Genomic DNA, 9,185 nt, shown 5'->3' with positions numbered 1-9,185 from the left:
AATAAGACACCTACTTACTCTCCTACCAGCCGATACCATACCCACTCCCATACAAAACCCCCCTTTGGCACTCTCCCTCTGATGCTAGAAACAAGGCAGGCCTCTGCACCTCTGCCTTCCTAGCTAAGCTTATTTTTATCAAGAGAAGCTGAGTTTTTCCTCCAGCATCTTCCCCATTCCAGATATCTGAGGTTCTAGCTTCACCTAAGTGCAAATTTTTTTGCGTCCCAAGGTGTCTTATTGGCAAAAGGATCAAAGGCTCCCTGAACTTCTTGAGCCTTAGACCAGTTGGCATGCAAAATGCTGGCTCCTTACTCAATTTGAATTTGTATTCTTAATTTGAAGGTTATGAATGTTTCTTTTGGACCTTCCTATGTTCTTTATTTTCTAGGGATGGCTACATTTAGACAATCAAATAATAGCCTCTAATAGAGACAAAATCCTTTTACAATAGTAAAATTCTTATTTAAAAAAAGAATCAGTTTTTGCTTCCCCATTGCATTTAGAAGACTATTAAACTCTGACAGACATTGAACTGAAACAGCATTTTTTGGGCAGTAATTGGAAAAACCAAACTTTCCTTCACCACTGTCTGCTTTGCTAAATCCAGGCTCAACCACCCACAGCAATAATAGTACGTGTATGTGTGTGTGTCTGTGTTTGTCTGTGTCTGTGAGGGGAAAGCTGCCTCTGTAGCTCAGGTAGCCAGATAGCACTTCCATTGCTGCCAGCTTAGCAGGACTCTAGCTACAGCACAGTGATTTAGCATCTCTGGTGACTAATCAACATACGAAGGAACATAAACTTTGTTAGCTTCCATTATGTCCTCCGGCACAGATTAATCTTCTCAAACATATCTAGACTTCCAGAGCCTCTGGACTAAGTAGAAGGACAATGATTCCCTGGGAAGAAAATATTGGCTCAGAGAAGGACAGATGGAAAAAACAGATCCACTTCTCTAAAAAGTTGCAAAATTTTCAATAGAATAAAACTGAGTCATGATCTCCCTCTAGTGACCAAAAGGAGAGTAGCCATCAGACTGTCGAGTTTGTTTTTTTCAACAGGCTGAGTTTTTAAGTGTAAAAATTTTAATACTTATCCTTAGCAACTAAACACTCACACACACATATATACATGGCATATCTATGTGTCTCTCTGTGTTTCTCTATGATCAGACCATAAGACTGTGCTTGGAGCAAGATCAGAAGACGCCATATGGACGCCATAATTCGGATAGCAGCTACATATGTACTAATTGTTTTATTGCTAAGCATAGGCAGTCTCATACAATGTTAAAATCTTGGAGACTGGACAACTCCATGTTTGATAAACTGATGTCTGAAAGAAGAAACCTGACTTTCTTGCAAGTGGACTAAATGAATTTACATTGATGGATAAGCTTTTATGAAATGCCTAGAGTCAGATTATACTACAGCTCTCCTTGTTTCTCCTGTATCCACTAAGTACTTTCTTTTGGACAGTGTTTTCTTCTCTCTATTGTTTTAAAAGTTATGATTTTTTTAATGTGCTGTGGTGTTTTCCCTTAAGAATGGTAGTCATGTTTATTTACTTTTCTTAATTTCTTAAAGATATTAATATCTATAACTTCTCCCTAATAAAACAAGAAGTTTGTCATGCTTTAAAATTAATTTGGTAGCCTCTTATTCCTATTAATATATTCTATAATTTTAGTTATGGCTTTTGATAAATATACATTCACTTTTTCTTTGCTTTAGTCCTGAAATTATTTTTATTTTATTTTTAAGGCATCATTAAACTTAGGAAAGAAGTTTGAGCATCTTAACTTGCCATATTTCTAGAAATTTGGATTTGTTTCCATTCTCATTTGAATACTTATGATCAAGTCTTGAATGTGAGTTCTTGTGTAGCAAACCTCCTAAGGCCTAGTATTCCAAAGAATATTTTTATTATTCCCTCACATTTGAATAACAATTTGGCTAGATAAAAAGTCTAGGCTCAAAGTTCTTTTCCTCAATATTTAAAAAATAATTGGTCCATTGCTTTCTTGCATTCAGAACACTGTTGGCAAGTCAAGCATCAATCTAACCTTGATTCCATTATTGTTGATCTATTCTTCCTTTCTGGCTCATTTTTAAGCTAGTTGACTTTTTAAAATTAATGCACTTTACTTTTTATGGCAGTTTTAGGTTAATCTAAAAATTGAGCAGGATGTACAGAGCTCTCATATATCCCAACACCGTCCCCCACACACACAGGTTCCCCTATTATGAACATCTTACAATGTGGTACAGTTGTTATAATTGATGATGAGGCAATATTGATACATTGTTATTAACTAAAGTTCATAGTTTATATTAGGGTTCACTCTTGTGTTGTACATTCTGTGAGTTTTGACAAATGTATAATAATATTATCCACCTTTACAGTACCATAGAGAATAGTTTCACTGCCCTAAAAATCCCCTGTATGCCACCTATTTATCCCTCCCGCCCTCTCCCCATTGCCATCATCATCACTATCACCATGATTATCAATGTCATCATTCTCACCATCATCGTCATCACCATAAACATCATCTTCATCGTCATTATTACCATCACCATCATAATTATCAACATCATCTTCATAATCAAAAGAATTTTCATTTCAATTATCATCTACAATATTTTCATCAACATTGCCATCACCATCATCTTCTTCACAGCATGATCACCATTCTCATAATCATCTTCATCACTTTCATCATTGCCATATCTTCCTCAGCTTTGCACTCATTATCACCATCATCATCACTATCTCACTATCTTCATCCTTAACATCATCACCATCATCATCTTCACCATCATATCATTCTTAACATTCTCTACACCATCATCATCACCATTGTCCATCTTCATCATTATCCTCACCGTCATCATTTTCATCATCTTCATTATAATTACCATTACCATCATCACCCTTTTCTTTACTATTATCATCACCATCATATCCATCATCTTCATTTATATCATCACTGTCATCATTAGCATCTTCAGTATCATCATTGCCACCATCATCATCTTCTTTATCACAATCATTATCATTGTCAACGCTATCATTGTGATTATCACCATCATCATCATATTCATTAATATTATCACCTTCATAGTCACCATTATTATCACCCACATTATCCTCACCATCCTTGTCATCATCATCATTTTCATTATTATTCATCACATCACTACTATTACCAGCATACCGCATCATAATCACTTCATATTCCTCACTATAATCTCCATCATTAGCAGATATGCAAAAGATAGATCAATTACAGAGAAAAACTTGGCAGACAAAGGTACCAGAATCAGAATAGCTGCACGGGCTAATAGAAGAACAATTATTTTTAGTTCTCTAAGATCCTGTGCAAATCTATATAGTGGCCAATCATCTTTACCAAATTTAACTTCCTTCATTATTGGAAGTATGTGAGTCTTACACGGTGAGTACCTTTTTAAAATTATCCCTTGTTTCATTGTAAGTCTTTTATAACTAAATTTATTACTTCTAATTGAGCTCTTGAAAAAAGATATTGTTTCACACATGGCCATGGCTTATCCCTTTTATAAAATATCTTTATTAGTTCTATATCTTGGATGTAACAAGTATCATTATTCCCTAGGGCCCAAAACAATGCATTGATTTGTTTCAACTCAGGGTACTTTTCTACTGTGTTATGAAACTGCCACTCTCTACCACACCTCCTTTCTTTCAATAGACACAGAGCAACCAATTCTGATCCCTCCTTGAGAGGAGTTCCACAGACACTCCACTCAGAGTACAGAATATGGTAGCCTTTAAGTTGCACAGCTGGACACCCCCCAATAGGTGTACAGAAGAATCAGGAGAAAATAAGAAAACGTGTTCCTCAGTCAGAGACCTGTCAATATAGGACCATGGAAGAAAATGAAAAAGTAGGAACAGAAAAAAGTAAAGATGCTGATCCAAGATACCAACATCCTATATTAATCTATCACCAAATGGAACGTGAGAAATTCATGAGGAATTTGCAGAATAATAGCACCAATATCACCACCAATTCCCCTCTCTGTGATTCCATAAATCTGTCCATTTTAGAGCATTTTCCAATTATTCCCTAGTTTTCTGGACTTTCCTGATTCCCTGTTTATGCAATTCTTGCATCTTCTAGAGACTCTTTCTATAATCTTCCTTCTAATATCCTGACTTCTGGCAATATTCATATACAGTTTTCCTTCTTCCTTTATCCCTTTCATAGGTTGTCCAGAGTAGGCATTATTCCCTTTAAGCAGTTCTAACTGAGCAACTAACACAGTAGTTTTTAAAATTTATTCATTTTTTCTTTATCTTTCTCTGGAGTATACCAAAAGTGAGTAGCTGCTGCTGAGATTTGAGTAATAGTCTGTCTTTGCCACACTACGTTTTCCCTAATGTGAGTTTCAAGAATCAGCAAAAGAGCCAAGACAAAGGTGGTTAGGGTCAGAAGGTGAGTTGATCTGCCCCTAGATCCAGGCCAACAAATATAGAGAAAACATCAACAAATCACTGATGAAATCAATGGGGACTCAACCATCTTCTGGGTACACCACTGCAACTTCTGCTAGCTCACCTTTAATAGAAAGGCTTCACATGCAGCCATTATCACCCCTCTTGACAGGTCTCCAAAGTCCTTAGTTCTTGCATACTCATCAGGAGACAGTAGATGGCCATCTTCCCTTGGCCGCCATAACACTTTATGTGTTCTTCCAGCCTTTGCAGTGTTTACTCCATCAAGCGAACAGTCGTCCGGTAGCAGAATTCCATATAGCTACCAGTTTGGGAATTCCAGGCAGTAGCCAGTGCACAACACCATGCATGGGACTATAAACTGAAGGCACACTGTGGAGTACTTCTATAAACTTCTGGATCCCAGGGGAAAGACTTGAAATGAGTACTATCAGCTGACAAGAATGGAATGTGAATAACCTGGGTGTTTGGGTAGCTTTTTAATGGCATCAGTTTTGTTGCTGATCCAAATAGGAAGGGCTGGTTTTCCTCACATTGACAAGAAAAATGTAAATTATATGGCAATTTTGTCTGCTTTCCTATATTAACGTTCATCACCTTAACACTTTCTTTATTTGCCTTTTTCCAAGTAACCAGAGAAGCTACTTTTCATCCTGTTGCCTTCATACAGGTGCAAAGTTATTTATTCAAGTTCTCAATTATTCTCAGCTCATGTCTCTTTATCATGTTTGCTTTCCTAACTACATAGTGTGTGGATAAGTGACTCTTGGAGGTGTAATATGGAATAAGACATAAAATGGACTCTGGGCTAAGCCTCTAGGTGCACAAACATTTTTCTTCAAATAGAGCAGGTGATTCATTACTGGCTAAAGAAGTTAAGCCCTCATCCTTCTTTGCAAGGAATTGTACTAAGGAAGGAAACCACTTGTCTAAAAGGTCATCACCTTCTCTTTCCCTGGAGTAAGTTTGAGGGAGGGAGGAATAAAGAGATGCAAGGGGAGCAGAGAGAATGAGAAGAACAAAGAAGAGGAGGTATTCATGAAAGGGAAAGAGCCTTTTTTTTTTAAGATTTTTAAATTTTTCCTTTTTCTCCCCAAGGCCCCCCAGTACATAATTGTGTATTTTTAGCTGTGGGTTCTTCCAGTTGTCACATGTGGGATGCCACCTCACCATAACCTGATGAGTGGTGCCATGTCCATGCCCAGGATCTGAACCAGTGAAACCCTGGGCCACTGAAGTGGAGCGCGCAAACTTAACCACTTGGCCAGGGGGCCGGCCCCGGGAAAGTGCCTTTAATTCACACATTTCAGTTTCTATATTTCTCAATCTTATTTCTGGAAATCCAAAACATTTTTAAAGTTTTTTCTTAGACTGCTATTCATCCCATAAATACTGGTAATTCATTTGCATGGGATGAGGCCTAAGAACTCCAGTAAACATGTTAATTTATTCAAATCAAAAGAAGTATCCTCAAGCAACTGCAATACAAGATTCTTACATACTCATCTAAAAGATGATAGAGAGATATTATCCCTTTAAGAGAAAGACCTGCAGGCAACATTTCTGTCTTCCAATATTTTCCAATTATATAGTGCTCCTGACTGGACTTTAGAGCTCATGTTACCCATGCTTAGTCAACAGTAAAATCTTGAATTTGGAAAAGGTTGCTTATCTGGTTAGTATTCCAAAAGAAAAGAGAGCTATAATTCTGGTTCTCTTATCTGACTGTTGTGTGGTGACTGACATTCAGCTGACCTGCTCAACTGAGGAACTGCAAGACAATACCAACCTCATCAACAAAATTGTTGGGTAAATATAATTTTAAACAAAGTCTCCTTTCAACCCAGTAAAACCTCTCCAAAAAGGTAGGTGAGAATAAGCATTAAACCAGAAAGTGATGACCATGATAAACAACGCTCTAAAGAGATTACAAAGACAGAAAGAAATCTCACTTTCCTATATAGCTAAGTGAATACAACCCCTTACATCAGGTAGGTTTTGCTATTTGAAGTCAATAACTTAGGCCCATCTCCTCCCAGGACACTGGGGGATTGGGTGCTAACTTCCCTGATGATTACATTTAAGGGATGATTCTCATGTCCTTGATGAAACATTCCTGAGTTAGGAGACTGACAGGCAGCTTATTTAAGCATTAAAAAGATTTACATCCTTTTGAAAACAACAAAGAAAGAAATTCTGAAGCAAAAGGGACAGAGGAGAAGCCTCTTCCCTGATTTTCAACAGAGAGAATGAAACTTCTTATATTTAATTTCTATTTTCTTTTACATCATCCTAAAAATCCTTATCACTTTCATCATAACCATAATCATCGACATCCTTATAACTATCATCAACACTATAATCTCCCTCATGATCCCTTCCTCCTCCATCTCATTTTTATCATCATCACTATCACCATTGTTAACAACTTTATTCGATCATCTTCATAAACATCTTTAATATCTTAATCATCAACACCAACATCATTATCATTATCAACACTATCATCATCTCCCTTATTATCATCACCATTTTAAACATCTCCACTCTCAACATCATCATCTTCATCATCATGTTCAATATTATAACAATTATCACCAAATCCATTTTTATTAAGATCATTGCAATCATCATCATATTCATTACCATCATCAATGTCTTCTTCATAAATATCAACATTACCAATTATAGCATTGCAATGGTTAATTGTATGTGTCAATATCATTGGGATGAGAGGTACTCAGATGTTTGGTCAACATTTTTCTGGCTGTTTCTGTGAGGGTGTTTTGGGATGAGTTTTAACATTTAAATCTATAAACTGAAAATCAGCAATGCAACACTTCAAGGAACACAAAAAAATCAAGGAAACATGACACCATCAAAGGAACACAATAATTTTCCAGTAACTGACTCCAGAAAAATGGAGATCTATGAATTGCCTAAGGAGAAATTAAAATAATTGTTTTAAGGAATCTCAGCAAGCTACAAGAGAACACAGGTATACAACTAAATAAAATTAGGAAAACAATACAAGAACAAAATGTTAAATTTAATAAAGAAATAGAAACCATAAAAAAAGCTAAAAGGAAATCCTAGAACTGAAGAATACAATGATTGAACTGAAAATTTTAATAGAGAGCTTCAACAGCAGACTCAATCAAACAGAAGAAACAATACATGAAATCAAAGACAGGTCATTTGAAATTAGCCAGATAGAGGAACAAAATGAGAAAAGAATGAAAAAGAGAGAAGAAAGAATATGGAACTTATGGGACACAATCAAAAGAACTGATATACACATTATAGGAATATCAGAAGGAGAATAGAGAGAAAGAGACAGAAAGCTTATTTAAAGAACTAATAGCAGAAAACTTCCCAAATATAGAGAGGGAAATGAATATCCAGTTTCAGGAAGCCCAAAGGTCCTGACATAGGTATAACCTCAAGAGGTCTACATTGAGACACATTGACACAAATTGTAAAAAAATCAAAGACAATGAGAGAATTTTTAAAGCAGCAAGAGAAAAGCAACTTATCACATACTAAGGAACTCCCGTGAGACTAACAGTGAATTTCTCAGAAGGAACCTTGCAAGACAGAAGATAGGGGGATAATCTGTTCAAATTACTGAAAGAAAAAAAACCTGGCAACCAACAATACTTTACCTGGAAAAACTGTCCCTTAAGAATGAAGGAGATGTAAAGACTTCCCAAGATAAACAAAAACTGGGGTAACTTGTCACCACTAGACCTGTGTTACAAGAAGAGCTAAAGAGAGTTCTTCAAGTTGAAATGAAAAGATGTTAAACACAAACCAAATGAAAGTATAAATCCCACTGCTGATAGTAAATATAAAGACAAAATCAGAATATTGTAACATTGCAATAATGGTGCATAAATCATATATATATAAAATCTTTATATACACTAGCATATAAATTAAAAGACAAATGTACCAAGAATAACTATAACCACAGAAATTTGTTAATAAACACACAATATAGAAAGAAGCAAACTTTCAGATGTCAATCAATTACATAAACTGTGAGGAGGAAATAAAGGGTACGGTTTCTGTATGCAATTGAATTAAGTTGTTATCAGCTTAAAACAAACAATCACAACTAAAAATGGTTGATGTAAGCCCTCTGGTAACCACCAAAACTAAAATGTACAGTAGATACACAAAAGATACAGAGAAAATAATCAAAGCATAACACTAGAAAAATCACTAAACCACAAAGAAACATAACAGAGAATAAGGAACAAGTGAACTACAAAAACAGACATAAAACAATTAACAAAATGTCAAGGGTAAGTCTTTACCTATCAGAATTACTTTAAATGTGAATGTACTAAACTCCCCAATCAAAAGACATAGAATGCCTGAGAGGATTAAAAAAATAAGAAGACCCAACTATGTGCTGTCTACAACAGACTTACTTTAGATTTAAGGACACACAGAAGGGAAAGTGAAGGGGTAGAGAAAGATAGCCTATGGAAATAGTAACCAAAAGAGAACAGATGTAGCCATACCTCATCAGACAAAATAAACTAAGTTAAAAACTATAACAAGAGAAAAGGAAGGCTATCATATAATGATAAAAGGATCAATTCAACAGGAATGTATAAAAATTATAAACACAGATGCACTCAACATGAAAGCTCCCAGATATGTAAAGC

This window comes from Equus asinus, chromosome X (assembly GCF_041296235.1).
Source record: "Equus asinus isolate D_3611 breed Donkey chromosome X, EquAss-T2T_v2, whole genome shotgun sequence".
In the NCBI taxonomy this organism is placed as follows: Eukaryota; Metazoa; Chordata; class Mammalia; order Perissodactyla; family Equidae; genus Equus; species Equus asinus.
Note: the sequence above shows the minus strand (reverse complement) of the source record.